This window comes from Littorina saxatilis, linkage group LG15 (genome assembly GCF_037325665.1).
Source record: "Littorina saxatilis isolate snail1 linkage group LG15, US_GU_Lsax_2.0, whole genome shotgun sequence".
In the NCBI taxonomy this organism is placed as follows: Eukaryota; Metazoa; Mollusca; class Gastropoda; order Littorinimorpha; family Littorinidae; genus Littorina; species Littorina saxatilis.
The window spans coordinates 38,669,843-38,675,842 of record NC_090259.1 but is presented as its reverse complement, the minus strand read 5'-3'; positions in this window follow the sequence as shown (position 1 = coordinate 38,675,842).

The window sequence follows — 6,000 nt, the reverse complement described above, 5'->3', positions numbered from 1 at the left end:
TAGCACGTTGTCATTTTAAAAGTAAGTAATATGAAGCAACATTGTATGCAGTAAGAACATGGTGTCAAATCCCTCTTGGGAACAGTAGAAATCAACAGCACAAATATATACATATACAAAGAGAGTCGCCAACATCAAATAGAATGTATCATAGAGAATTGACAACAAATCAAGAATTGCATCGGCAAATCACAATACAAAAACCGTTCTTTGCAAATGAAGGATTCAGTTAATCATGACTGTATCAGGCACATACACAACACAACACGTGCACATACATTCGGTGGGTCTCACCATAAACACACATTACCAACATTAAATTAATTTCACTCGTATGTCTCAAAGCAAACTCTTGTTTCAAGTGAACCAGAGCAGCAGCATTATGGAATACAAGCACAACATGACAAAGCTTTGTTGTACCATGGACAAGTCAATTGTGGCAACAGAACGTGTGCCATGTTTGCCACGTAGGTGAAATACATGTACAATGAATCAATTGCAACATTTCATGAAGTACAAAGCCTGGTACACCATTACTGCATACGAACAAAACCGTATCGACAATATCACGTATTACATAATAGTCTTGTGCTCTATGACAGGCAACGGGACCATATCGACAGCACTACGTCAGGCTGAACATACAGCAGCACATGTAGTCATTATCCAAAAGGTTAAAAAACGAATCAAAGGAACCATTGCATCCCAAACAGACTTGTATAGCACATACTTAACTTAGAGACATATAAAATTAATATCAGCACGTATTTGTAGGGATTTTGTATCTGCAACATTATAGCAATATGGAACACGTACTGTAGCAGTTTATACAAAACATCCTGGGACATTACAACCATAGAGAGGAGGAAACAAGAAGAAATAATAGGTATCATTGTATACGAAAGGCTGGTGTATCATGATTGTATTGTAGACAACATGATTCAGCATTTATTTCAGGCTACACAATACACACTAATTGTAACAGGGACTTACAACGACAACCATGGCATTTATTTTGTTAATACAAAACAGATATCTTGATATATATAAATACAATTGAATGGATCACACTAAATCAAATATTAAGGTACATAGATACTAATTATAATCATAATGATGATTGATTCTTCAAAACTAATCAGCCCTTGTACTTCAAACACAATACATCTGTACATCATGAATATTGAATAAACTAAACAAATCAACAACTGTATTTAACAGGCAATATATGTGTACATCATGGTCATCGTGGTTACTGTCAGATGAAAACAAATCACCCTTTGTATTTCATACATATTAGATGTGTACATGATGATTTGGGAAAATAAAAACCAATCAAGGGCGGCTTTTTACTATGAACAGATATGTGCAGTATGAAATTGTAAAGTGACCACAGGTTGCATTCCATACGTCATATGACACGGCCAAAGTCAACTGACGACGGCATTTTAAATGTGATTGATCTGTACATGATTGTAGGAAATCAAACGCAATCAGCTAGAGCAAGGCAAACAAATCAGACCTGTACATGATTGTAGGAAATCAAACGCAATCACCTGGAGCTAGGCAAACAAATCAGATCTGTACATGATTGTAGGAAATCAAACGCAATCAGCTGGAGCAAGGCAAACAAATCAGATTTGTACACTCAAGGTCGTCAAAAGACAACAAGCAGTTAAAGTTGTGCACATCCAAAAACAAAGTGACTGCCAACGTTCCAAAAATCAGAATTAAAAAAAAATAAAACAAGTCGCGTAAGGCGAAAATACAACATTAAGTCAAGTAGCTGTCGAACTCACAGAATGAAACTGAACGCAATGCAATTTTTCAGCAAGACCGTATACTCGTAGCATCGTCAGTCCACCGCTCATGCTCATGACAAAGGCAGTGAAATTGACAAGAAGAGCGGTTTAGTAGTTGCGCTGAGAAGGATAGCACGCTTTTCTGTACCTCTCTTCGTTTTAACTTTCTGAGCGTGTTTTTAATCCAAACATATCATATCTATATGTTTTTGGAATCAGGAACCGACAAGGAATAAGATGAAAGTGTTTTTAAATTGATTTCGAAAATTTAATTTTGATAATAATTTTTATATTTTTAATTTTCAGAGCTTGTTTTTAATCCAAATATAACATATTTATATGTTTTTGGAATCAGAAAATGATGGAGAATAAAATAAACGTAAATTTGGATCGTTTTATACATTTTTGTTTTTTTTACAATTTTCAGATTTTTAATGACCAAAGTCATAATTAATTTTTAAGCCACCACGCTGAAATGCAATACCGAAGTCCGGGCTTCGTCGAAGACTACTTCACCAAAATTTCAACCAATTTGGTTGAAAAATGAGAGCGTGACAGTGCCGCTTCAACTTTCACGAAAAGCCGGATATGACGTCATCAGACATTTATCCAAAAACTGAAAAAAAAGTCTGGGGATATCATACCCAGGAACTCTCATGTCAAATTTCATAAAGATCGGTCCAGTAGTTTAGTCTTAATCGCTCTACACACACACACACACACAAACACGCACAGACACACACACACACACACACACACATACACCACGACCCTCGTCTCGATTCCCCCCTCTACGTTAACACATTTAGTCAAAACTTGACTAAATGTAAAAAGGAAAAGAACAGTTAAAGTTGTGGTCTAGTTATGACTACCCAGGGCTCAGTGTTTGAACAGATAGGGCTGAGAATCGGGTACAGAATTCTGTACAGCGAAGGTGACCTGAATCCCGACCTACCCCGGCTGCTTGACCACGACAGCTTCATTCAACGCTTGACTTTTGTGCTGGAAACTTCCTGTTTGCTCTCTCATCGCTGAGCATACTTCATATTCAAGAGGGATCGAAGTGAAAAATAAACGCCTCGGCAGAGATTCGAACACATGCACGACCTCCAAATGTCGGAGTCGATAACATCATAATTACATCTTGTTATATCAAGAAACACCTATACGTTATTCCTATGGTCACATTGACAATATGGAGTTAATTCTAGAACAAGTTCTAGTACAATGACATTATAAAATAAAAACATATGTGGCACCTGCAAAAAAAATTTGCAGTAAGAAGATGGCACAAAATCCGTTTTAGTGACACTATAAATCACCAGCACATTTTCTTCCCCAACATCGTTAATCGAAATAGAATAATTTTCCTAAAGAACTTAAGGAGAGAAGAACAGTTATTGCATCGGCATATACAAAACATTTTTTTGCAAAGCAATGATCTAGTAAATCATGACTGTATTAAACACATGATTAAAACAACAATTCAGTGTAACCCGTGTACCAAACACGCACGTTAACTGAATTAACCAGATGTCGCGTATAGTGTCTCAAGGCAAACAGTTGTTTCAACTAAATGGAGAGCAACATCATAACTATACAAAGACAAGATGACAAAGTACTACTGTATAAAGGACAAGTCAATTATGACAGGATAGCATGTGCAATACCAATCAGTTGCTACATTCTATGAAGTAAAAACCCTGGTACACCATCAATCCAAAAGAAACATATATATCAACGACAGCACTTTATCCCTCAAATTGTTTTGTACAACACGCCGGGTTCAGCGACAAAACCTATCAACAGCACTACGTCAGGTTCAACACACAGCAGCACAATGATTATGGTGGGGTCAAAACGAATCACAGGCAACATTTCAATCCAGACTTGCATACCATCATAATAAAATCAAAAATATAAAATCAGTATTAGCTTTTGCAAATAATGAGCGTGTATTTACAGCAATATTAACAAAACCACATTGTAGCATATATGTTATACAAAATAGCCTGGGACACCAGGATCGTAGAAAGACCAAAAATGCATCAATGGCATTTTATACAAAAGGCTGATGTATCATGGTTGTAATGTAAGTAAGACTATTCAGCTGCAGCATTTGTATCAGGATACACAATAATTGTGTCTGTACACAATAAGTGTATCTGTACACAATGATTGTATCTGCACACACTAATTGTAACAAAGACAGCCGTTCTATAAATGTCATAAAATGTATGTTGTTCATACAAACCAGATCTATGCAATGTATTGGATCACAATAAATCAAATATGTAGGTACATAGATAATAATTAAATGCATTAAGATGATTGATTCACCAAAACTAATCAACCCTTGTACTTCACACACAAGATATCTTTACAACATGAATAGTAAATAAACGAAACAAATCAGGAACTGTATTTAACAGGCACGACATCTGCATATCATGGTCATCATGGTTAAAGACTTTCTTTCTTTCTTTATTTGGTGTTTAACGTCGTTTTCAACCATTCAAGGTTATATCGCGACGGGGAAAGGAGGGAGATGGGATAGGGGAAAGGGGGGAGATGGGATAGAGCCACTTGTTAATTGTTTCTTGTTCACAAAAGCACTAATAACAAAATTGCTCCAGGGGCTTGCAACGTAGTACAATATATGACCTTACTGGGAGAATGCAAGTTTCCAGTACAAAGGACTTAACGTTTCTTACATACTGCTTGACTAAACTCTTTATAAACATTGACTATATTCTATACAAGAAACACTTAACAAGGGTAAAAGGAGAAACAGAACCGTTAGTCGCCTCTTACGACATGCTGGGTAGCATCGGGTAAATTCTTTCTCGTCCCAACCAATATGGGACTCCCCCTAACCCGCGGGGGGTATGGTTAAAGACAGATCAACACGAATCACCCTTTGTATCTCATACATAGCAGATGTGTACATGATGATCATTGGAAAATAAAAACCAAACGAGGGCAGCATTTCATTATGAAGAGATATGTGCAGAATGAATACCAATGGATCACAATGACCAACGGTGACATTTCATACATCAGTAAACTGGGGCAAAATCAACTGACGAGCGAAGTTCAAATGTAACGGATCTGTAAAACATGTGTGTAGAAAGATTAAAAACAGTTCATTGGGGAATGGCACACACAAATAGATATGAATATCAAAATTGTTGAAAGATGAAAAGCAGTTAGCACATCAAGAAGATCTATACGTATACGACATGATTATGGGTTAAACCAACACAATCTGAATCATAAAATTGAATCATAAATACTAAAGAAACAAATGACTCAAAGCTGCATTTCATAAACAGCGTATCTGTACATCTAATTAAAGGATTCATTGGTAAGAAACACCAGCTATTTTTTAATCTAAACAGCCAGTAAATCAAGATTATTAACTGATCAAAAGAAAACAACTTCAATAAATCTAAGAAAATAAAGCTGCACACTTAGATTATTGAACCAACAAAGACAGTGTTCCATACCAAGTAGAAGTTGAGATGTTGAATGTTACAACAACAAACAAACAAATAAAACAAAGCAAAACAAAACCACAAAGACAAAGAAACACCAACATCAAATACTGTGACATTTCCCTCCCAATTGTTCTAGTATTCTAATATTTGCGCAACAACCGCAGCATCTTCCGAAAAAAAAGTATTATTGTTTGTGCCAGACATCAACTTGTTACACTAGCCAAACATGCTAACAAATTGTGCTGTTCTCTGCTCAAAAGTGTCCTTATTTGTCTGAAAACAATGTTTGTATGAATGATGGCACAGGTCATAAACACTGCACCTTCGCTCAACGACTTTACTTGTTGACAATGTTGTTGACTTTTACATTTTGAATTAATTACAGAATTGACCTGAAAAATCGCATTTTTCACAATAGCCTGGTTATCTATCATAACAACATTTCATACAAACTTAAGTCAATCAGGATAAAAGCAAAACAAAACCATTGACACTAATGGTTTATACAAACAAATACAATATATAGATATAGTATCGTCACGAAGACAAATTAAGGGCAACACAAATACAAAGCTCATACGCAGAACGCAGAACGTGACTCATGAAAAAGCTAAACAAACCATTGGTTCCAAAATGAAATCTTCTGCAAACAAAACCCAATATGCCATGTTTCTGATTTCCCCTCTGAAATCTTCCTG